At 45.1% G+C, this 25988-nt stretch overlaps 2 long non-coding RNA genes across 2 annotated transcripts; both read right to left on the bottom strand.

Moving 5' to 3' along the window:
• Positions 1-7910: 7910 nt before the first annotated feature.
• LOC311428782 lies at positions 7911-9316 on the bottom strand. Its single transcript, XR_014687886.1, has 3 exons — positions 9265-9316; positions 8660-8801; positions 7911-7979 (listed from the first exon to the last, which is right to left on the bottom strand). It is a non-coding gene; the product is annotated as an uncharacterized lncRNA (long non-coding RNA).
• Positions 9317-13894: 4578 nt separating this feature from the next.
• Positions 13895-21290, bottom strand: LOC311428781. The gene is made up of 3 exons (XR_014687885.1): positions 21148-21290; positions 15633-15724; positions 13895-14031 (listed from the first exon to the last, which is right to left on the bottom strand). It is a non-coding gene; the product is annotated as an uncharacterized lncRNA (long non-coding RNA).
• Between the last annotated feature and the right edge of the window lie 4698 nt (positions 21291-25988).

A 25988-nucleotide genomic window follows, 5' to 3' on the forward strand; every position in this document is an offset into this window, starting at 1 on the left:
AGAGTTGTTGGAGGGGCTGCAGGTAGAATGCCAGGGCTTGCAGCAGCTGCAGGCTGCGTCACAGCTTTGCATCAGGTCAAGACGCATTTTCCTAGAACCATACATTTCCTCCTGAAGGGGCTGAAGAGCATGGAATGGTCTTCAAAATGCACAGAGCAGACCCCAGCAAATGTAGAGCTGCTGCTAGCAAGTAGGTAACTTTATTGTTCCTGTTGTTAATTTTGTTTCACAACAACAGATGCAAATATGTATCTTGAATGAGGGCAAAGGTGACCTTGGATCTGAAGCACACAGGCGTTCGCTAGTGTCCCCCCATCCGGAGTGAATCCAGAATGACTCGGAAGGAAAAATAAAGTCCAAACCAGTGCGTTGTGATAAAGAGAGTTTAATAGGGTAGAAAAGGAATAAAAACCAACAAAATAATAAATAATGATACTTACAGTTTATAAGATATTAATATATAAAAATATTTAATACTATTAAATACTTATAATTTTATAATAATAAAACAATGCCATACCGTACAACACAGTCAATAAAGTGGATTTAATTAAATAAATAAGAAAACCAATAAATTAAATGAAAATTAAAAAATTTAAATTTAATACAAATAAAACCCATTTTTCCCATTCCAATGAATTGCTATCCCCATCATCACTTCCCATCCCACTGATCATTTGCTATCCCAAAGACCTCCCAGTTCTTATCCCCTTGGCATGCCAGTGCAAGAAGAAGTGCTCTGCAGGCAGAGGCCTTGCTGAGTGACCACCTAAGGAGAGGAATTTGATCCAGAAGGCAGGAAAGAAGAGCAATGCCCCGAAAGAAGAAGCAAGTCTTGTCTCTCAGCCCTTTGGTGTCCCAAGCAGCAGTTGCCATGGCCAAGCTTTCCCAGCCCAGCTGCTGCCAGCATCTCCCCAGCTTGCCATTGCCACCTTCCTGGGTGAGGCGCGCGCGCATTTGCCATTGGCGCTGTTGCCATCCCTGTGAGTGGCAAGCCCATCCCCTAGCTCCAGCACGAGAGAGGGGAGAGGGCAAGCGAGAGGGGCAAGGGCTGAGGAGCGTGGCTGAAGCTGGAGCACGTGCCTGCAGAGGTCTCTGTGCCTGCCTGGGTGCTGCGGGGGCCGTCGAGGAGAAGCCCGAGGTCGGTCACGGGTAGCTGGAGCCTGGCACTGTCGGCGGGGCGCTGGGCATGCTGCTGGGGCTGCTGGAGGTGGGCTGCGGCTGCACACAGGCCAGCTGGCACGCTGGCCCCAGCGCCTTGGCCCTGGCCCCCAGCGGCTGCAAAGTCTCGCTGGGGGTCTTTGTCCCCGGCTGCTGGCGCTGCAGCGTCCTGGCCCCGCTGGCCTGGGGACAGAGCCTGTCCTGGGGCCGCACGGCACGGGGCTCCCCACTCGGAGTCTCCGGCAGCAGCCGCGCTCTGCGGGGAGGTGGCGCCGCTGCTCCTTGCCCCCCTGCAGCCCCCGGGCTTCGCGCTCTCTTGCTGGGTGCCGTGGTGCTGTTGATCGCCAGCTGCTGCGCGCTGCTGCCTGCTTCCCTGCTGCTGCCAGCCACCGTGCTGCTGCCAGCCGTCTTCCCCTGGCACGGTCTCTTGCGGCCTTGGCCAGCCTGGCCCAGCAGCGTCTTCCTCTCCTTGCCGGGGGGGTTCTCCGTCGTCGGCCTCCTGTGCTGGCAGCTCTGCGCTGTCCCGGGGGTGCTGCTGGGCGCAGGGCGCTTGGCCCCCCGCTTGGTGCCGGTGGACGCAGGGGCAGGCGGGGGACTCTTGAGGGGACCCAGGGGGCGTTTGGGCAGGGGTCTCCTATGGTCACTGCGGCCCTTGGGGTTGGGGCGTTTCTTGGGGGAACTCAGGGGGGATTTGGGCTGGGGTCTACGAAGGGCACTGCAGCCCTTGGGGTTGGGGCGTTTCTTGGGGGAACTCGGGGGGGATTTGGGCTGGGGTCTACTAAGGGCACTGCGGCCCTTGGGGTTGGGGCGTTTCTTGGGAGAACTCGGGGGGGATTTGGGCTGGGGTCTACTAAGGGCACTGGGGACCTTGGGGTTGGGGCGGGTCTTGAGGGAACGCTGGGGGGGTTGGGGCAGGGGTCTACTAAGGGCACTGAGGAGCTGGGTGTCAGGGAGGCTCCTGGGGGGACTCAGGGGTGGACTGGGTAGGGGGCTCCTAAGCGCACTGGGCAGGGGACTGGCTGCAGGGCTGAGCGGGGGGCTCACTGCTGGCACGACGGGGGACTGCAGCGACAGCCCACCCTCAAGCTTCTCGGGGCGCAGCCCAGGGGTTGAGGGGACCTCACCGAGGGCTCCTGTGGCTTCCAGTCCCTGCGTGCTCGGCTCCTCGATGTCCTCGCAGAGGTCGGGCAGCTGCGAGAGGAAGCGGCTGAGGGCAGGACTGCTGGGCAAATCGGGGAAGGCGTCCTGGGGCTCCACGGCATCGAGCCAGCTGAGCAGCTCCTCCATGCCGGGGATGGGGATGTCCAGGTCGGCCAGGAGCTCGTCCTGCATGTGCTGCAGCTGCTGGCTGTCCCCTGCCAGCTCTGGAAAGGCCTCGGCAAAGGCATCAGGGCCCAGCTCGGGCAGCTGCGGGGGCTCCTCAGGCACCTGCGGGGCTGTCGCCGCTGAGGACGAAGCAAGAAAATCCCCCAAGACGGGCGATGTCAGCTTTCCCATGGCCCCTGGGTGTGGGGCGCCCAGCGGCCGGCTGTGCCAGCCCCAAACTCACCGTCAGGCGTCGCCGTCTGGGTGCTGGCGGTCCTTGGAGCCTGGGCAGGCTTGGGGGCAGTGGGGCCGGGCAGCGGGGGCCCCTGGTCCTCGCTGAGCCCCATGGCGTGCAAGCAGGGCTCCGGCAGCTGCCCCCGGCTGCTGCTCAGGGTGCGGGGCGTGGGGAGCGCCTGCCCCCGCAGCGGAGGCCCCGGGACGAGGGGTGGCGGGGGGTTGCGCTGGGCGGGGGCCTGCAACAGGCAGGTGCCTGCGGGGTGCAGGAGCTCCCCATGGAGCACGGCCCTGGGCCCCAGCCCCAGCGCATGGTGGGGTACCAGTGTCCCCGTCACCATGGGCTGTCCCCACTGATGGACACAGGGGGCACAGGGAGGAGCGGTGTGGGGGAGCTGCCCCCCGGCGGGGAGCTGCACCAGCTGCAGCTGGTGCCCCATGGTTGGGAGCTGCACCAGCTGCAGGTTTTGCTCCACAGCGGGGAGCTGCACCAGCTGCAGGTTTTGCCCCACAGCGGGGAGCTGCACCAGCTGCAGCTGGTGCCCCACGGCGGGGAGCTGCCCCACAGCAGGGAGCTGCCCCCCGGCGGGGAGCTGCCCAAGCTGCAGGTGGTGCCCCTGGGCTGGGAGGTGCCCCCCAGGTGGCAGCTGCACCCCGGCGGGGAGCTGCAGCACCTGCCCCTGGACCCCCGGCACCACGTGCCAGACGGTGGCCTGGGGCAGCGCGGAGGGGAGGGTGGGTACCTGCGGGGGCTGCAAGGGCAGCGCCGTCGCTCCGGGGAGGGAGGGCAGCAGCCAGGCAGCCACCGTTGGCGGCACGGCTGGGACGACGAAGGGGGAGTTTTGCGTCTGCGCAAGCCGCGGAAGCCGTCTGGGGAAACCCTCTGTGGGAAAAAGGCCGCTGGGCTGAGCTCTGGGGCGCTGGGCTCGCCAGCAGGGCCGCAGCCCCGGGAGGAGCGGGAGCCGGCTGCTGGACCTGCCATGGTGGCTGGAGAGTGGGGCGGTTGCTTGGGGAACCCGGGCAACGGGGGTTCCGTCCCAACGGCTCACCAGCCCCTCGCCGACATCTTGGGGAGGACTGCAGGCTTTGGACCCAAGCAGGCTGCCCAGCGCAAGACTTGGCCATGTTCATTAGAACATTACTAGCCTCTAAGCCTCATGGCATCACCTTCCATCTTGACTGCTAAACCTCCTTGCTCCCTACTATCTTCTTTGCCAAGATACAGCTGTCCACATTTACTTTTCCTACTTGGCTGGACTGAATTTAAGAAGGGAGCTTGCAACTCTTCCTCTTGTTTGCCACTTCATCATCAAACCAAATGAAAATAGAGCTTAGGGAAATGGTTTAGTGGGGACTGTTAGCGTTAGGTCAGAGGTTGGACTCGATGACCTTGAGGTCTCCTCCAACCTAGAAAATTCTGTGATTCTGTGAAAACCATTTGCCTTTAACCTCTTTATTTCAGGCCTTCTTTCCTAGTGGCCATTCAAAACTGGGAAAAAAATAGTCTACCAAGTGGGGTTTTTTTTTGATTTGATAATAAATCTGCAGACTGTTAAGTCATCAAGCACTTCAAGACTGTTTGAAATAATCTCGAGATTAATATAAAAGGAATTCCTCACACACGCTGCGGCCGCTTACCTTTAGTATAGTCGTTGGATGCGATGGAGCAGTATTTCTTGCTTTCGCCTGCACTGGAAGTCTTCCCTTCCTTGTAAGGTTGTTTACTGCTCTCACTTCTGCATTACTGACATGAAGAGCCATCTGGAGGATGGCATTCTTCCTTCTTCTCCCGCGTTATCTTCTGGAAACGAGGATCCAAGTGTTCCAAGGAGCCTTTTGCTTTCCTGGTGTTTCTCCTTTTTCTTCTTTTTCTTCTCCTTTTTCTTCTTTTTCTTACGCTTGCGATTGGCATTGTCAAAGCGGAGCGCACAGAAACACAAATCATGAAGTCTGAAAGAAACATGCAAGTTAAACAGGGAAAAAAAGATGTGGCACTTGTTGCCTATATGAAACTTGATTTATTTTACCACAGGTGATGATTTGCAGCATGTCAGCTATTTTGTGGTGCTTTGTGCACACGCAACTTACTTTAGATGCAGCAAACTTAAGCCGTCAGATTGAAGGACCATAGGTCCTGGTTTGTACACAGATCATTAACAACGGCTAGCTCTGGAATATGTGCAAGCAGAAAAAATCTTTTAACCTAATCTGGAATGGTGTACGGATGTGATTCGAACTATGTGGTCCAAAGCTAGTGCTCTGACACAATTCAGCAAGAGCTTTCCTGTCTTCACTGATCAACCTAACAACATGATCCCCAGCCAGCTGGTGCTATCTAAAGAACTTAGAAACTACCAGAAAAAAAGAAAAAAAAAAAAAAAAAAAAAAAAAAAAAAAGGAAGACATGAGAAGCACCCAGAAAAGAATTAGAATAAAAAATGAGGAGTATGCTGGAATCCTTGCTTACTTGGAATCCTTCTCTCCATCTTTATCCTTAGACTTCTGTTTCTTCCAGAACTTGTGATATTTTTGCATTTTTTTCACCACCTAAAAGCTCCTTTTCTATCTTTCTGTCTTTCCTTTCTATTTCACTTTCACTACCTTCTGCACGGGTATATTTTCTTTTTCTGTTTCCTTCTGTTTCATTTTTCTGGAGACAGTTCTCCAAATGAGCTGACACAGGTGGAAGCGCATGTCTTTCACGAGAATGTCTTCTGGAATGTTGCTGAGGTACCGAGCAACGATGCAAGTCTGCTCGGGGTGTGCTAAAGCGACGTACATCTTCCTCTCTCAAGAGGGAACCGTGAGGCCATCCGCTTTTGTAATGATAATGCTTATGTGACCTGCTGTAGTAAGTTGCAGTCCATCTGTCAAAGGCTGAATCGCCGTGAGAGAACTTTCTCTCTCTACTGTCTCCTGTCGCATGAGGTGAATAGTAATCCTTGTAATAGCCACATCTTTCCCATCTCCGTGCTTCGTCTCGATAGTATCTTTCTCTGCTCCAACTTCTTTCCCCTTTGGATCGGTAGTACCTATTGCTACCTTGTTCTGACCTTCCTCCGCTGCCAGATCTGTACTTTGAATATTTGACTGCTCTTCTGCCATTCTCAGGGCTGTTTCTTTCACGAGGGAAAGATCTGTACCTGCTTCCCTCCCAGTACTCCTGCTTGTGACTCTTTTGCTCAACAAATTCCACGCTCTGAGAACACCTCCTCTTGCTGGAAGGACCTGCTTTTTGACTCTCCTTCTCTTCACTAGGAGCATGTTCCCTCTTGCTTCGGTAATGCTCTTTCTCAGTGGTTTTAGTCTTGTCCTTTGTATCTTGGCGTCTATCTGCAATAGCTAAGGAAGAAAGATTGTTAGAGCTACATTCAGTGTCAGACTTGAGAGAGGAAGTTTGCCGCAATTTCTCACCAGGCTCACAAGACTCTTTGCCAGACAAAACGGTTTCTTTTGAAATGAGGTCACGTTCTTTTGATCTTCTTGCTTTCTCCTTGTCTCCACGGTCATCACATTGGTACTGGGCGAGGTATTCATCGTTCCCAGGAGATTTCGGAGGTTCCGCAACACTGCATAAAATAAAAACCCATTTCTCACTTCTGCTGAAGGACGTGAATATTAAGAGTAAAACCTTCCAAAGGCAAACAAACAAACAAAAACCTCCGGACTACAGGAACCCTCGCAAAGATATGCCATTTAGAAACCTCTCCTGTGATTAGGACACCTTCTTCAGCTCCCAGAGAAAGTGCTTTTTCCCCTCTTGCTTCTGAAGCCATTGCACTAAAAAAGCAAACGCATCTGTCTCCTTCCACCTGCTGCTCTGAGAAAAAAGGCATAGGGGCGAGCAGGGAACAGCCAGTGTTTCTCCAGACAGTGGAGAAAAATGGAAAAACATTCTATAAAGGAACACAAGTTCTCCTTGAGGCACCAACCTGCATCAGAGTGATATGCTCAGTGCTGATCATTAGTTCTGTTCGTGACACTGGACACACAGTATGGAATTGTACTAATTTAAATCCTTCCATTAAATACTATTAGTAGACAGATAAAACTGTAACGAACTTCCATAAAGTCTTGTCTTAATCAGACTGTGCTCATTTTACCTCATTTCCTCTGACAAGCTGTTCAGCTGGCTGGCTCTGAAGGACTCCGTGATGACTTCTCGATTGACTGAAGGCATAGCTCCAGGCATCTGCAATTAAAACGCACAAGTCAGCAGACAAAAAAATACTATTTGTAGTAGTACTGAGGACTAGTCTTGTCAGAATTTCTCCATTAAATGGTAAGCAAGACCGCTGTGAGTTGTATGCATTATCTACACTTCAAAGATAACCCCAACTCACCCCCCAAAATCTACTTTAGGAAACTTAGGAATTTTTATCTCAGCTGAGCTTAAGTTGACAAGTTCTAATGTAAGCTCAGGTCTGCAAATTCTAAGGGGATCATACCACAAAGTCTTACGATCACGTGTGTGCTGTGTTTTCTCAGTATTTCACCTGAATTAGGAACACAATAAACACTCCCGAATACATCGTAGGTGAGAAATTCTCGATGGAGCAAATCTATGTTTCAAGCAATCCATTTGTTTTAGAAAAGAACATCTCAGAAGGTTTAACAGGTTCTACTCGGCAAGTGGAATCATCAAGTTTCAGTCCGTTTTCTTTAGATTCATTAACTAACCTAATAGCACCATTTAGTGAATCTGTTTTTGGCAGCTCATGCTGGGATCTTCCTTTGTCAGCATTCTGACAGGAAGAATTGGAATGCTGCAATGTACGGACTACCTTTCACACCAAAATTCCATTAGAGGACATTGCATTGCATTTCAAATTCCTTTGAAATAAGCCCTTTGACTCCTCCTCAGATTTTCCTGAAGATTCTGCACCATAAGGGACTGTGTTATCAGAGCTGAGTTTAGGATTTTCATTCACTGTTGGCTCCACAAAAATTTCATCAGAAACTTTTTTGTTTGTTTGCATTTGCTTCATTTGCATTACCAAATTTGTAATTGTGGATGAAGGAACAGCCTGGTAGAGATCTTCATCCTCCACAGCACTGCTAAGAAAGTCAGGCTGTGACACAGTCTGACGAGCAGGCAATTTATTGTGAATACTGATGGTGATCTTCTGTTTTCTTGACGTATCAGTAATTGAAGGCCTGGTAATTGCCTGGTTTTGAACACAGGCCATTGGTGGTGCTGAAGATGGCCTTTTTAGGGTGACACCAGTGGTCTTTGCGTCCTCTTTTATGGATCCATTTCCATTTAAACGGCTTGAATTCTGTATTTAAAAAGAAGAAATTGCAAGATGGATTAACGCAAACACTGCATGTAACATTTTGAAACACAAAACTCTCCTACTGAGTGTTTCTACAAATGGTCTTAACACCTAAAAAGAAAAACACACTGCCCGTTAAGGATAAATGCAAGTCCAATAAGCGTATTCAATTCCTGCTTTTGGTTTACTGCAGATTGGTATCAAATTAACATCATCTTTGAAAAACAGCCAAGCAACTTAACATTACCTGCTGCTATTCCCAAATATATTTATTTTCCCCTTTAAACATACCCTGAAAAGCCTGAAGTAATCGTTCTGGTGCTCAGGAATAAGACATTTAGTTTTCCCTGTCTTAGCTAAAGTGACGAGGATAGGAAAAACAAGTCCTCTTTTAAATGATTTGAGGATTAGTACACTCTGCTTAAATAGTCAAAGAGCGTAGCTCTCTGTGCTTTAGAAAGCTGTCTTGGAGGTATAAAGTAATGGAGTCGCATGGCTGCACAATTTAGCAGTAACCACTGTTTGAATGACTCTGGCTGTAGCATGAGGGCTGTGAAGAAAGCTGCAGCGTGGGAAGGAAAACAAAACTAAGATGCCGAAAACCAAACAAAAAACCCCACACCAAACCCCAAACCCACTAGCAGTTTGGTGCCGTTATCTGCCCTCCCGCTTCCCTGAATTACCTTAATCATATGAGGAAGAAGTCGTGGTCCCAGAAATCCAGCCTGCTTACTATTAGCCCCCTGCTGACCAGGAGGGAATGAACAGGGATAAGATGGTGCTGGCAAGTAAAACGCACGTTCTCCAAGTGTCAAATCATAGCGCCTTCAGAAAAGAGCAGTGATCGTAGTTTAGTTTTTCTTTCAGCCTACTCTTGGATTAAATCCCATCCTATCATTTTAGAGGAACAGCTCATACGATATGGAAGCCTTCTCTACAGAAGGCTTCGCCATGACTACAGACTGAAAAGTAGAGAACAGTCTTCCTACTAAGACTATCACTTGCACAGCAATAATTCATTCTTACACCACAGATGGCCTTCATTTCTCTCCTTCTCTAAATTAGCCAGCTACAGATAACACATAGATAGCAATTTACATGAGTGCTGCAGTTTAAGGCCGAGCAACAAAAGATAATAAACGACACAGAGAATTTCAGGTTAGACAGAACTGAATTAGACAAATAATAATCTTCTCCCGGGATAGCAAGAAAAACACTTGCAAAACAGAAAAATATCAATAACAGGAAAGTAAATCTCTTCTGAACACATTTTAAGATTTGTTATTACCTGATATAAAAAAGTATGTAAGCTTGCTGACCAAGAACTCTTTTAATGTCAGTATGCACTACTTTAGCATCATTCATCTGATACCAAAGTCCATTACCAGCCTGCAAATAAAGACAACGATTTCTTTAGGTGAATTGCACGTTTTCCAATTGAAATCACGGATAGGAACAAAATACACACATGTCAAATAAAAATATAATGAAATCTTTTTCCCTAGAAACAGTAGCTGCTAGTCATGCTTTAATTGGTTTGCCAGCACAACCTTTACCCTGTTAGAAATGCTGTTGACTTCTACCTTTACATAGCATATATAGTGTCCTGAGTGACAGCTGACACCGTGATGTACCAGCACCGCGTATAAGGCATAGAGCAGTGGTTCTCCCATTGACTGCGACATGTAGGCTCTCAGGTCCAAATACTCCGGATATTTCACCTCCTAAAGAGACATCAAGAAGATAGAAAAATTATCCCAGAGTACTTCGTGGACTAGCCAGAGAAAAACACTTCCAAAAAACACAGACTAGAATTGATTTCTAGAATATATTTCTCGAATATATTTCTTGATTCACTACAAATAAGTCTTCCCATAAACAACGGTTAAGACTAGAAGTTGCAGAGAACTGTTTCCTGATGAATCAGCCTTCTCAGAGGAAAGCATATGCTTCTTGTCAAGCGGGAACTTTATTGATATTAAGAGAAAGAATAAGCCATAGTCGTTAGTCTACAATTATTGTCTGAAAATATTAACAACTTTCAGCTTTGGGGGATGTCCCATTACACAATGATATAGTTGCATTACAGTGGTAAATATACCTTGTTGATCTTTCCACCTGTGAAATCTGCAAATCTTTTCAGTGATATTGTGAGAACCTTGGAAGAACGGTGTATGGTAAATCTCTTGGACGCAGGAACCATCTTTTTACACCTTAAAAACAAGCAGAGATAAGTGTTTGAAGGCATCTTCTTTTTTCGCCCCCAAAACAAACTCCTTTTAATGTCTCACGCATGCCTATGCTATTTGAATGATATTTACTTGCATAATAGGTTGGTCTTTTTTCTTTTCATAAACCCATGCACTGCGTGTCAGGTTTGTTAATACAGAGAAGAAGGTCAATTTTCCCAACAACTCAGAGCATAGCGGGAACAGGAATCTCTCACAAAAGGGTATGACCAGGTTGGATGGCAAGGTACCATTTCTTGGTCTACAAAAGTGGCTATTTGAACTCCAATCCTGGATACATTCTTTCAGCTTTCAAGGGAAATACAAATACTGAAAGCGGAACGAGAGAGCCTTGGTCCCCAGGGCTAGAAATTGCAAATAATCTCCAACATAGGTCGACTATCAACATCAAAAATACAACAGAAGCACATGGTCATTCTACAGGAGGGAGACATTTAACAGTAGGAAGTCTTCATGTACTGAGCTTGTCTGGAAAGACACTGAACCCATCTGCCATCCTTTGAAACAAAATAGTTCAGTTTGACACATTGCCCGCTCCAAGGTAGGACCTACGGTGTAAGCAGTGAAAATTAGCCACTAGCCCAGAGAACAACGGAAACTGGGCAGTTTACATCAAGAAAAGTACTGTCGAGAGCTAATAAATAGAAAGAACAAAAGTAGCTCTTTTTGAATTCTGATGGCAAAATACAAGCCAGAGAATTGCAAACCCATAGGGAATGCCTATGAACAAGACTTCCCCCCTCCAAGGAAACAAAAATCCAAGTCTTTTATAAACTTCCACAAAACTTGTAAGTAGATCCAAAGTTTAGAGGTAGTCCAACAGAGTCATGCAACATAGAAAACTGACATCTAGGATTAAGACCTAATTCGTCAAAATCTTACTCGCTACATTTATAGCAATTCTCTCCATCCAGCTCTTCAGGTTTCACAAAGAGTTCCAGAGCTCTGCTAACAGACGAAACCGCCTAGAGCAGCGAGAAAGAAGAGCGTAAAGTCACCGTAATTCAAAATTCCAGAGACATACTAGTAGTTTATAAGAGAATCTTACTAACATACTCAAGCGATCTACTAGGAGCACTGTGAAGAAGGAGGCAGAAAGAGCATGCTCAGCATTGACCTCACCTGGAAGGCATTTGACTTTGGAACAAATACTTTCCCAGTTGCCTAGACAGCATCTACAGTGTGCTTTGTCATCAATACTGGGGACAAATTCATCAGTCTAACAATTAGATGTATATTGAGGTAGAACAACAAAGAAGTAGGACAGCATTATAATTTTTGCAGAAAGAGAATTCTTTCCCCTTAAACCCAATGCAAATGTGGAGACTATTTACATGGGTTCCACGGAAGGACAAAGTCCAATCCACTTCCTTAGCACCACCAAGCTCTTACGTTTTAACATTATATGTGGTTTGGTTTTTTAAGTTAAACAAGTTTAATTTAGAAAGTTATGCATGTACTTAAACATCATGAATTATATTTAGAAAACATCTTACCTTTATATCCAAAGTGATATCAAGAAATGCCTCATACGTATCCGAAACTGCTTTGCAATTCAAGCACTTCACTGGAAACAAAATATAAATGCTTAACATTATGTGAAGGAGACTAACTGTCCAAATTCAAGTTGTTGACAGATACTACTTTAGACAAACTACAGACTGCTTTACTACTGACAAAAGACACAGATCAGTTCTAAGGACAGGAATATTTTTTCAAGTACCTCTTGATCTTAGAAATCCTCCAAATATTTGATGAATGATGGTGGTAGCTTGAGAAGATCTGTCCAATCTGGAAATAAATTATAATCAGACCTCAGAAGATTTAAGGCACAGAATTAACTCTTCAAAGAGTTTGATGAAAACCAAGGATGATGTAGACTTGCGTTGCTGATAGTAAATAAGGCACTAAAAGGTGCTAGAGATCATTTCTGAGAGTAAATAAAGGACTAGAAGGTGCTAGAGAATGTATGAAAGTGAACTTGTTTATGCTTACTCGGTGCTTCCGTTCAAGCACGCTTCCTGCATAGCATCAACAGTATAGCGCAAGAACTCGTGTGCGTCTTCTTGACTGCCAAAACGGAAATGTTGTCCTATTCCTAAATAAGAAGATGATAGTATTGACCTCATTTAAAAATGAAATCATTCTTGTATTTCTAAAATCTCTCTTCATTGGAGTGTTAAAACCACTTAGACACATCAAATAATTATTTGAAGATTACAAGCTATCGAAAAGAAACACATCTGAAGCCACTTACGACTGAGATTACTGATAACATGCGTAGGCTCGATGGCATCAACAGTGCAACGCAGGGCCTGGTTAATGTGAGTCTCCATCGTGCACATCATGCAAAAATCTTGTTCACGACCTGAAGAGTGAAAGAACAAAGCATCCCAGTCCAGCGAAATATCCATACCTACGAACATCTAAGTACAATTTAAGCTATAGATACCATATCCACTCTCCTTGCTACATTCTCTTCTCCCAAGATGCCAATGTCCCAACAGTCTTGTAACATTTCATTTCACACAACTTGACAGAAGAAAAATATCCACTAAGCCTGTATTCAAATGCATTTTGTGATGAGAAATCTAAAAGACTACTGCAAAGTCGCAGTTGTAAAGGCTGACAGGAATGTGAACTCCACAGGCTGCAAAATGTATTACTCTCTAAAATTATTACTAAATGCATTACTGTCCAATGCACTTCATTATTCCCATGAAGCAATAAATGATCCTTTAATAAACAAACAAACAAACAAACAAACAAATAACTAAATAAATAAACCATGGTGCATTAATTGCACTCCATATGCTATTCGGAGCCCACTGCTAATACAGTGCTCAAAGCCAGCTGCTACAGGTAAAATCAGGCAAATAAGCTTATCTCACAGAATCACTGCTGTTCTTTCACCTTCAGAGCTATCCAACAGATTCAAAATACTGTTAGAAAGTACTCACATGACTGGCTGTGCTCAAGAGAAAGCATGTAATTGGCAAGTGGGGGTGTGTAGGTCAAACACTGCAGAGTAGCATTAAGAAAACATGTGTTGCCAAGATTGTACAGGCCAACTCCAACACTTTGTGTTTCTCGCCAATCCATACAAATCTTCTCAGGTGGAAAAAGAATGCTCTGTGGCGGAGCAATTCCATCATTAACGACTGCAAGAAAGTTAAATTTAAAAAGAGATCTTGTTTGTTTGTTTCGAAGAAAGGTATTTAAAAAAATACTATTCTGCAGGAGCACCTAGAGGAGCTAGCTACAATCCAAACCAGAAAAACTTATTGCAGACAGCTTTAATACCACCAAATTCATATTGGCTGGTCAACACAATGTTTTGGGAAAAAAAAAAAACAAAAAACAAACAACTTTAGTCAACCATTTTAATGTTGACTGTAAATATATCAAAATTAATTTCTGTAACATCAGTCACTTCAGCTGCCTTAGGGGATTCGCTTTTGAAGTCTTTGTTCACAGTAGTCCCCTTCTCTATCAGTGCAACAAGTAAGAACTGCATTTTCTACTTTTGCTTTGAAGAAAATGGAGGCAGGATAAAACACACACTTACTTAGATCTCTTGGGGCAAAAGCCTTAGAATTTTCAGATGATCTACAGTAAATAGCACCTCCACGTCCTTGGGCCACAGAGACTTGGCTTGAATCTTCTGCAGGCACTATCCGGCCCCAGTTGGCGGTGCGTGACATCACTATTTTAGGACTTGGTTTCTTGGATTTGCCAGACCGCCTTGAAGAGGGCTTTTTAGGCTTTGAAGATTTGGGCTTCTTAGCTACGGTCATTGTTCACATCTGCAACAGAGACAGAAGTTCTGGCTGACGTAAGAATATCAAGAAGCATTCCAAGAAGAAAAGAGTAACAGAAGTCCTGTCACTTAATCTCAAAGAAACAGCCTTAAGAACTAAATCGCTGGTATGAATGATTTAAAAAGAATCCCCAAACTAAACACACAAAGTGAAAATTTCCATCTGAACTCTATCAGTATTACTTTTCGCTTCTGCAGAACTAGTGGCTGATGCCATTTCTTTCCCTTCCGTAGGATTTTAATCCATTACAACTCTGGAGTCTTTTTAATATAAAAATGTAGAAGACATTCTCTGAGGGGAATCAGTTATTTATTGATTTCCGGAGTTGCGCAATTATCTGTTAATTAGTACCTATGATCTAACAGATAATTGTTGCAATTATCTATTGCTGGCATTAGTAACGGAACACTATTACTTCACTGCCTGCGTTTTTCTGTTTTGTCTGCACAAAGGTACCCAGAACTCACTGCTACTTTTCTTCTGTCTTTCCAGGGCTCGCCCTCTACCTCACTGTCTACTGCACCAGTCATGAGGGGTTTGTTGTGATTCTATAATGAGCCTAGCTTTTAAATACACCTTTTCTGGGCGTCACTTGGTGACGGCAAGTTAATTTGTGAGGGCTCCTCAGTCTACATCATGCGGTCGCTTTTTCCAGGTGAAAAAGCGGAGCTGTAAGTGGCAGTACACTAAAGCCCTGGCATGCTGAGATCCAAGAGGAGAGATGTTTGGCCCTCCTTTTCACTCCTGGGAACCATATACCTCAAAACCCACAGAGGATGGGCTATATCTCAGAGAAATCTTGGGAAAGGAGAGCATGAAGAGCATGTTTGCAAATTCATTTCTCCCTGGGCTTCTTCTGCTTCTCCAAGAAAGACGAGTTTGAATATAACTTTGGCAGCAGTACTTCTGGTGTTTTACTCCTACCACATTTAAAACTCCTATGAAAAACTGAAAAGTTAGACTAAAAAGCAGCTCTTTCCGTTCTACTTTGTAAAGTTGCACGCTTTCCTCATGCAAAACAACAGGGGAATGTAAGCTAGAAACGGAAATGCTGAATGTAAAACAAAACAAAACAAACCTCAGCCCTCCAGGACAAAAGCCAATAACTGCTACAAAGTCCTTTTTAAAATGCTGATTAGGTTTCAAGGTGATACCGCTTTAAATAAGCGTAGTTGTGTGTCCATAGGCAGAAGCTGAATAATGACAGGATGAACTTCTATACCTCATGTTTTGTTACTGTCTTACTGTAGCACACAGGGACTTGTTACCTTTAGGGAAACCACTAACCTCATGGAGGGTTTAAAACATAAGCTAGTTTGTTATACCAAAATGACGGAGAGAACAAAGCATAAAGTGCTTTCAGATTTCTAGCACGCCTTGATTGCTGTCCATTAAACTTCAGACACGTTAAACAAAACACAGTAAATAAGAAAACTCCTAGTCCCACAGCTGGCAAATTGTGTGCAGAGGTTGTAATTAGAACTTTTTTGCCTTGACGTTTTACATTTAAAATTGATTTTAAATCCATTCTATACACACTTTCCATTCCTGAAAAAACAATACGCAAACCTGACAAATGCATTTACATGAGAAATGAAGTCGTCCTTGTCCGATTGGAAGACTAAGGTGACAGCTCCTGGGCTCAGGGATAAGCTCCGATCTTCACCAGTGACAGCTCCTTTTGTAGGATTGAAAGGGAAAATGTTTCAGCAACACTTTGGAAACATACTTAAGGGACAAGAAACAAAATCAAGACTGCAGTGAGAAGGAGAACAGAAAAACAATACTGGGGAAAATGAAAAGGGAAGGGAAGGGAAGGGAAGGGAAGGGAAGGGAAGGGAAGGGAAGGGAAGGGAAGGGAAGGGAAGGGAAGGGAAGGGAAGGGAAGGGAAGAAGAAAAAAAAGAAAAAAAGAAAAAAAGAAAAAAAGAAAAAAAGAAAAAAGAAAAAAAAATAAAAAAAGAAGAAAAGAAAAAACGAAAAAAAGAAAAAAAGGGAAGGGAAGGGAAGCAAAGCGAAGCGAAGACCTTGATCTTTATACTGACCAATGAGATAAGCCTTACACATTTTTAAGTTTATTTTTGACAACTGATTGAGGTGTTACCAGGTATTAAGTACGATTCAAGAGCAAATATTAACACTAGAAAGAAGAAATCCGATCCACCACCACTGTTTCAAAATACATCCATTTCTCATTTGGAGATGACGTCTCTCTGGCAAGATAGTAGAAAAACTGTAAATACCAATAGAGCTTCCTCTCCCGATGTTCCATATACATACCGATGCTGTTCCTACACCTACGCTCTGAGCATAAATTTATGTTGACATGAGTGACAAGAGAGGGTGTTACTCCTCTCTTTGTTTGCCTTGAGAGACACACCTCTTGTCCATTGAAAAGTAAATTCAAGATTCCAGATCAGTTAAGACAGTTGCTATCCCCCCATTCAGAGTTCTGCAGCAGCACTCTTCAGATGTGTTTAGCAGTCTCTTTAGAAAATGTTATCACTTAGGACCTGCTTCTCAGTAGGTCCACGTTTGGCCTCCGCTTAGCAGAGAGTCAATCCCAGCTTAAGCTTTCGTACAAGAGCCCCTTCACGAAACGGAGTTGAACCCTGACATAACTGAGTTGAACCTTTAACCTTGAAGCTTCCTTAAAGAAGAAAGCAGCACCCAGGCCAGGAAATAGAAATTAATCGTCACTTTACCCTGAAACGCAGTGGGCTATTCTGTGCTGGCAGGATTGCTGCCGGGCTGGCCGACGAGGCGGCGGGCAGCTCCCCGGGGCCACAGGGCCTGGCACAGGGAGCCGCCGGGGGTCTCCAAGGTCCGGGAACAGCGGCAACAGCGGCAACAGCAGGGACAGAGGGGACAGCAGCGACAGCAGCAGCCACCTCAGCCGGGGCCGTCTCCACAACCGCCACAACGGCCTCGGAACGCCGCCGAACTCGGAGCTCCAGCGTGACGCCTTTTGAACCTGGCCGCGCTGCTCATGGCTAAAACCAGAGCGTTTCCTCCGGCGTGTGTTTACTGTCGGTGCCGGATCGGCCCTCACCCCGAGCTCTCCCTGCCGGGAGGGCTTTGGGGTTGGGGTTTCCCTCCCGCCGCCGCCGCGGGCAGGCCCCGCGCGCAAGGGGTCCGCGCTGGGGAGCAGCATCTCACCCACGGCGAGAGACCGAGGGCACGACATGAAAAAGCCCCGACACGAAAAAGCCACGACATGCGGCCGAGGCGGCGGGGAGACGGCTCTGAGGGAGCTGCCACTTCGCCCCGCCGTCCTCCCCTCCCGGGCCGCCCCACCGAGCCCCGTGCGCCTCAGGTGCTGCGCTGAGGGGGTGGCTGGCTACTGAGACAGCTGCCCAGGGCACTGCTCATGGCACCGAGCCTGACGGAGGTCAACAAGTGTTGAACAATGCTCTCAGACATCGGGTCTCACTTTGGGGTGGTCCTGTGTGGAGCCACCAGTTGGACTTGGTGACTATTGGGAGTCCTTTCCACCTTGGGATGTTCTCTGATTCTAGGTCAGCAATCCAGTAGCTGATGAGAAGTGTGGAGTCATTCAAAGGGAAGAGAGAGCACAACACTTCTCGTTTGCAGAAGCGGCTATTTGGTTACCAAACCGACGATTCCTTTGCTTCTAGAGCAACTAACAGCAGGGATCCGCTTTACAATGGAGGGAAAAGAGTCGTTGGCATGTCATGTGAAGTAAGCTTCAAATCCCAGAGGATGATTTTGTTGGAACTTTATTCAGCTGAAAACACAGAAGCCTTGCTTTTGCTTGTGTTAGTTACAGCTCCAGTTTACTTTGGTTGGGAGGGAAGGCATTCCAGGCTAATGTGCTGTACCTGTTCCTTCAGCTCATTGTCCATAAACGGAGGAGCAAACGAAATCAGTTTTATCTCCATTAAATGCAGCAGACAAAGCGGAGTAGAGGGCGATCTAGCACTTAATTTTTCCTGTAAGCAGGAAACCCAGAACTCAACAACACTTTTCAAATCTTGTCCTGCAGTAAATGACCAGCTGAGTGAAGCTTGCATTTAGAGGATGTGCTCCTCCAGTAGACGGAAATAGCTTTTCCTCTTCACAAGTGCAACTGAGTGGTGGACTGGCAGCTACGTGGTTAACTAGTTGTGCCAAAGGGGTTGTGTTGAATGCACAGAAAAATATGCAGGTCCCAACAGTAAAGGGTTGTCTGTAGGCATGACACTGAGTACAGATGTTGTCTGCAGGTTCGTGCAGAGTGCACCGCGCCAATAAGCACCCAGAGTCGGAATGCACACGAAGGTCTTTTAATTATAGAATTACTTATAGAACTCTGCAGAGTCAGGTACTTGGCCATCTTTCGCAAAGCAAGCACACCTCTGACTCGAATCGCCGTCATTTATACACAGGAAACTTGTGAAAACTCTCTCTTTGGCTCCTTTGGATTGGTTATTACAGCTCACCTAACTTATCTCCACTGAGCTTGTGCATTACAGAGGAATACCGGGGGGGAGGGGGAACAGGAGAGGGGGGACACACACCGAATCCCACATTAGCATAGATTAGCATTTTGACAGGTGTGATTTTTAATGTGCTAATGACCCTTAATGAGAAAAAGGTTACTATAGGTCAGTCTGGAGCTCGTGTTCTCCTTCCTGTTTTTTCCCTTTTAGCCCTTCTCTTCCTTGCTTCTGCTAGCTCAAGGCTACCTGTCTCTCTCCTTCTTTATTTTCTCAGCTAAAAGACTGCACAAGCTACAGGCCTCCCTATTTGCTTCAACATTTCCTTGGTTTTTTTTTTTTGTTTTTTTTTTCCCAGCTCTGGGACGACACAGGTGTGGTTTGATATTTGCCAGTATAGCTAAAACTCACGCCAGTCTGCTCACGCACAATAAGTAGTAAGATTTAAGGACTGGTTTCATCGGCTTCTTCCATACTAACATCCTTCTTATGTTTTAGATATGCTGTAGTTAAATCAACACTAAGTTACTACTTGTGGAGTAATCGCCTTAAGCGACTAGGCATCATAAGCACACCTCCATCCCAAAAGCTACCCGCCTCCAAGGTGCAACCACCCCTCACTGAGCACGCCCTCGGAATTTCTCACAGTCTGTACCTTTAAACGCAAGTGAGATCATTTCTACCAAGCACAACCAAGATATGCATGACTAGAGTCACTCAAGCTCCACCTTAAAGATAGAAAATAATATCAATTGCTTTAAGAGAAAGGGGATGTTAGGGAAGATACTATCAGGAAGGATTCCTTCTGACATCACTCGACAGGCTGAGCCTCTCACTCCCCCACCCCCACTCCATTGGGACGCCGTGGGGTAAGATCTGAACGCTTGCTTATACCAGGCGTCTCTGTGGAATCTTAGAAATCTCTAGAGTTTTGATGCTTTTTCATGTCTTAATACCTAGGCTGTGTACCTGTGCATTTCATGCATGCTAGCTTGCTTTTGCAGACAGTGAATTTATCACTGACAATCCAAAGAACCTGTGTACCTGTCGCCGTAAGAAATTGCACTTAATTGCATTCTTCCTAGCTGTGAGAGTTCTCCTTGAATGCGACTAGAGCGAGGCCGTACTGCGTTGTTGGTGAATCCGTGACCGTGATAGTTCAGCACCCTGAATCTGACGGGACCCATGACGGTCAATCGGCTACACCCCTTAACACGACACTACTAGAGGAAGAAGATGACAGGGCTTGCATGCACTGCATTAGGCTTTGCATGTGAAAACACCCCCAAATAATTTCACGTACATTTAACGTTTTTAAAGCTACAGCCCTACATAGTTAAGGCATCAGCATTCATTCCTTTGCTTGATAGCAAAGTATGAACATACAGAAGAGTTAAATATTTTCTTTGCATTCTTAAAGGCGATTTTTCAGACTTGGGCTTCAGTTGTTGGAGTTGAAGAGATCAGTAGACATCCTTACTTTTACGTTAAGACCAAAATCTTTATCTAAGATTGTGTTATCTAACGCAACTAAACTCCCACCCCCACATGGTTTTTTTGTAACTTCGCAATGATCTTGCTGCAGTCCCACTCTGATGGTCTTTCAGTAACATGCAAACTGCCGTGGCAGATTCTGTTACAGTGCTTTTCTATTGACAGTGTGCATAACACTCAAGGTAAAGCCCCTCATTTCGCAGTGGGGACATAAAGTGTTTCTTTGGACCCTGCTGCTTCTGTTAGTACTCATTTTTTCACAAACTTGTTGAACCTGAGCCGTGCCTACTGAGCCAACGAATGCTTTGATGACACAGTATTTTGTCAAAGCAGTTTTGCTTCTTGGAGCTACAGAAGCAGCTCTGGCTACGTGATAGGGAATTGTGCTGCATTGGCAAAACCAGACTTAGCTACAGACTTACAACACTTGCTAACTCGATCTATTTCAAATCTCATTTTAACTTTAAAGGACAATCAGTTTTGTGGCTCCTGTCTTACTAATTTGCCTTGTTTTGCATGGAAGGGCAGCCTGTGAATGTTTTGCTTTATTGCATGCTTCAAAAAAAAAGGCTGAGGTAGAGACTGGAGGAACCTTTTCTATTCTATGGACTTTCCCCCGACAGTGTGGAATTGCAGGCTACTTGGATGAATGTTCCAATGTGAGTAAGGGAGCAGACCTCAGCCAAAGGAGGTGGAATCCTTGCTTAATAGTAAGTATCAGTGTGGGGACATCTTTGCTTAACGGGAGCCATTTAAACTCTTCATAGAAACAAAATAAGCTGGACATCTTATGCTTGGAAAGCAGTATGGTTACACAGCTGCTAACATAATGACTTGAGTCTTCTGCTCTGCAACTTCAGGTTTTGTTTTCAAGCAGTGCATACATCAGTTTAAGCTTTGGACAAGGAGATTTGCAATGCAAATAGTGATAAACCAGAATCAGCGGCGCTGACGAGTGTCAATTCTTATATGCTGAAATAGCACCTTCAAGAAAATCTGTTTATCTAGCCAGGTAACGGTGTCTCCCTGTAAACATGAAGGAAATGCCAGGAGCAGCCAAACCTCTTTGCTGTCAAAATAAAGAGCAAGTCGAGGCCAACATCATGCCATAGTGCAAAGGCTTGCGAAGAAAGATCATTCTAAGAGGTCTGCAAGAAAAGATGACTTACTTTGTCATAAGTTTGTCAAATAGAATGGACGAGTTAGTAGTCGAGTACCGACTGTGTCCGACTCTACAGCTGCGGCGCAGCTCCAAGTCCCTGTTTTCTCCGTGGACTCGTCTCACAGTTTTTGCACCAGCTCTACTCCTCAATGTTCTGGTGACTGAAACGCAGAAACAAAGTCTTTTGAAACAGTGAAGATGGGATTCTCCTTATTTCACCGTTGCTCTTGTAAAATGGAAACAGACAGACAAAAAAGGCACCCTGAAGTGGATTGAGTTTTCTTTACATTTCAGATCAGAAGTTGGTGTCACAACCACTGCATTCCACTTCTTTATCGCTCTGCACGTTTAAACTGTCTACTTAAAACTGGGACCTGTAGGGAGATTTTTAAAGAGACTGAAAGCTAGCCAGACAAAAACAAACGTGCAACTTTTGTTCCATGCAGGAGGGAAATCTACTCCACTTATTTCTGTCTTGGAAAAGTGAGAACAATCAACACCTTTCTCTAAGGTGTTTTCACTCCATTCATGTCAAACTGTATCTACCAGTGCTCAAAACAAACACTAGGACATTGCAAGCCTCTTCCTAAGAGGTGTATGTTTGATTACTCTGTTTATGCATGCAGCACTTCCATTTCCTGCATTAGGATCTAACAGCTCAAGGAGGGAAGAATCGTTTCAAGAGAAACACCCAAACACCACATAACTCAAACTCGTGCTTTTTAGAAAAAAGCCTGCCCATTGTTTGCCATACAGCACCCTTTGGCACAGGTTTGTTGCTTGCACTATCATTAAAAGAGCCAAGAGGACAAGGGGAAGGGAAGAGCTATACCACTGTGCTGCTAGGATCAAATGAAAGCCATGGAGTGACCAAGTGCCATCCTCTTCAGTAACCAGCGTAAATAGGTATCCCGGGGACTTACAGCCACTTATCTGTGCTATATTCTTTTTTTCGTTCCAATTTTGGCTTTCTCAACTGCCTACATTAAGAAAGAGGACAGGGCAGAAAAGGGAGAAAAGACTTGTTGTATTAGACCCATCAAGGATGGGAAATTTCACCATGTTTACAAGCCAGTGCTCCATGGTATACAAAGAGAAGCCTGTAGGCCTCACGCAGGATCCACATCCCAAGTCTGTTGTGTGCCATATACACGCGGTTCTGTATGTACCCACATTTCCTAGCTTGCTCATGTTGAATTCTCAAAATTATGAGCAATAGCACCCAAGTGGAAAAGATACATGTCCTGGTTTCTGTTAGGACAGAGTTAGTTCTCCTCCTAGTAGCGGGTAGGTTGCTATGTTTTGGCTGAGGATGTGTGAAAGGATGTTTAGAAGAGTGCTGATACCACCCCGATGTTTCAATTGCTGCAGAGCAGTACTTACAACAAGCCAAGGACCTTTCGGTGTCTCACTGTCCTACTGGCGATCAGAATCGGCGCACAGCAACAGCTGCGAGGGGACAGACTCAGGATGGCCGACCCCAACTGGCCAAAGAATTCTATGCCTTATGGCAACACGCTGCACCATGGATAGGGCGGGGCAGCCGGGCTGCTAGGGGTTACGCTGGGCACTGGTCAGCGGGTAGTGAGCAACTGCATTGTACATCACTTGTTTTGTACACATTACTAGTAGCAGTACTATCATCATCATCATCATCATTATTATTATTTTCCTGTCTTAATAAACTGCCTTTATCTCAACTCGCGGGCTTCACTGTCCCGTTTCTCTCCCCCATCCCAGAGAGGGAGGTGGGAGGGTTGCAGAAGGGCTGTGTGGTGTTTAGCTGCCGGCCGGGTTAAACCACAACAACACCTCAAAGGGGTTGGGGAAAAAAACAGGTTTGTTTTAGAAAAGCGGAAAACTTTCACTGAGAAGAGGGATTCTAGTTTTAAGGTACTGGTACGCCATCAGCATGCTCATAGGCCTCTGCTGATTTTAGCCGGAGGTTTATCAGGCCACAACTCACTGCACATGCTTTCTCTCTTGCTTTTCAATCTACAAATCAAACAGAGATTGAACATATAGAAATACAGTACCTTGAAAAGCGTCTTCTCTTGACATTTCCCCTCAGTATCGCCATACTTTCTTCAAAGCTGGAGACTGAACACCGCAGGATGCTTTTGCTCATTGATCTTAAACGGTGTCCGTTGAAACATTCAATACTGGGAGAAGAATAATCCTAGGGAAAGAAGGAAACAAGAATATATTTATGTGAACCACGTAGATTCAGATAAAGAAATTCTGCCTCACGCAAGTTTAATTGACCCTCCTGACTTGGTAGTGGGGCAACTAATGGCAGGCAGACACTGAAACGCTGCTGTGCTCAAGAAAAACCTGGAGAGAAAAAAAAAAAAAAAAAAAAAAAGCTTTCAAAACTAAAGCTTCCCTTTCCCCACCGTTTTCTTGTGGATAACTTAAGCTTAATATCCTTGGCAAAAAGATATTGCAGCAAAACCTTTCACATAAACTTAGTGTTTCGTGAAAAACTACAACAACAAAACATTAAATTCAATTGGAATTTTTTTCAATAAATTCAATTGGAATTTAAATTCAAAACTTTTAATTCAGTTGAATTTAAATTAAAAAAAATAAACTAATTAATTTAAATTAAAAAAATTTAAATTCAATTGACTGTTCAGAGGAACAGTCAAGCTTGACATTCTACATCCTAGAATTAAAATCTAGTTTGAGTTTTTCTCCCATCTCCAGACCTTGCTAAAGATGCTTATTAGGAGCTCTGTCAAAAAAAGTGAAAGGCTTGTTATATCAAAGCTTCGAACCCTTCTTACTGCCCTTGACCTTCTTCACATTGCTGCTCCTACAAGGGTGAGTACTATCATTTTTAGTACGGGAGGGAAGCTGTGATATCCTTGAGTGAGGGGTCGTTCTGTTTACAAAATGAAGTTCCAGTAAGAGTACATCAAATGAACCAACTTTCTTTGAACTTTAATTCATCGCTATATTGAATGAATGACCTCTGGATTTCTCTCTCCCATTTGGAAGTCAATTTGAAAACAAAATACCTCTGCCATAAAGAGCCAGGCATCAGAGACACCTGTTGCGCCTCAAGAACAGAGAAGGTATGAACGACAAGAGCAGCTGAATAAAATGCAACTTGCCATTAGAAATGGGTGTACTGGCATCTACAGGTGCCACTGGCATCTCCTCATTTTCATTACTCTCTTCATCTGGTTTCTCGTCTTCAGTAGCAGGGTTCTGCTGTGGTGACTTGGAGTTGTCGCATGGAGCACACGCTGCAGAGGTGCAACCTTGCAAGAAAGAATAGATACCAAAGATCTTCGTCGTGCATTTTCAGTTACAAATGCAGAGCCAAGTCTTCAAATCCTTAGCGTTAAAGCACGTACCTCTTTTCTCACGAGATTCTTTAATTGGTTCACAAAGTCGTCCAAACTCTGTATCCGTTTCGTTCCTCACCATTGAATATGCAGTGCCTTCCAAAACATAGGCGCTGTGACGATCTGAAATTTTACACACTTTAACTGAATGTTGTCTACCAACCAATGAAACTGTTTTGATCACAGAAGAAAATTGCTTTCTTCATAGGTTGGTTCCAAAAGGTTCTCTCAGTGAATATTTTCAGCATAACAACATCGAAGTTAATTAAAACAAAAGCACTAGTTCCTTGGGAACACTTATATCACAATTCCATGCCCAAGTAGCAAAATGATAAAATATTTACAGTCTGGATGTCCAAAATCATCTAATCCATCCGAAGTCTATTGTCTGCACACAGCATTTATCCATCTATATGTTTGACAGATTTTTTAAACTAGGGCTAAAAAGCACATCCTCACCTGTAGATCTTTGATCCGGGTAGTACTCTAAGGCATTGTTACAGATTAGATCGATGTCCTTCAGCTAGTCTCCGGCAGTGAGGTACTGGCGCGAGTCAATTTGAGTCAGAACTGTTGAAAGATCCATCGGCTCTTTAATCCTTGTGGCATAGTCAGGTACCTGCAGATCAAATACAAGCATTCAGAGGTTTTCTTAACCTTGCACACTGTCTACCAAAATTATTCTGAAGACTTTAAATAAACGACTTCCTAAAAACTCTGAACATTTGCGATGCATCAGAAGATGCTGAAATTAACCAGTTTGCTTCTCAAAAATGGAAGGGCTTTTTCATTTTTCATTAGAGCGGCCACGAGAGGACAACAAGAAGTAGGGAGGTCAGAAGCACGTGCATGGTAGAGAAGAAACACTGAGGGTGGGAGATTCATTTCACTTTGCTTCAGAAAATCACAACAGTGAAAGCTGAGCAAGCCATCCGGCATTCTCTTTGTTGTCGACATTGAGGAAAAGGTGCATGAATTGCACCTGTGAAGTACCTATTGCAGGCATCTACTTTAGAATGAGATAACTGGGCCCTGAGGTGCTCATTTCTTCCCTCAGACCAGAAGAGGAGACTAATGACCAGTTCAGATGAGGACATATGTATCTGTCTAGATTTTTCACAGCTCAAGAACCTAGGAGAAAAGGGGAAGAAAAGCCAGTGGAGGCCCACATGAAGACGACTTTGCTGATCCCCAGGTACATTCAAGTTACATCTGTCTTTGAAATATACGCCCCTAGTTTAGGCTTATCTCATAAATTAAGGAGAAAAAGGCATCTAAGCAGCCAATTGGAGGAAAAAGAAAACACACTGCACTTATGGTTGATTCCTATTGAGGAGTTCCAGATGAAACAGAGAACAGGATCTCAAAACTTAGTTTTACAAACTGCTGCTCCTATTCCTGTTCCCACAGGAACTGACAGTCCAAGAAGGGGCTTCAGACTTCACTCAAGTACTCCTGTAAATACTGTTTGTCATTATAAGGAAAGATCTCT

Source organism: Aythya ferina, assembly GCF_964211825.1.
Source record: "Aythya ferina genome assembly, contig: HAP1_SCAFFOLD_139, whole genome shotgun sequence".
In the NCBI taxonomy this organism is placed as follows: Eukaryota; Metazoa; Chordata; class Aves; order Anseriformes; family Anatidae; genus Aythya; species Aythya ferina.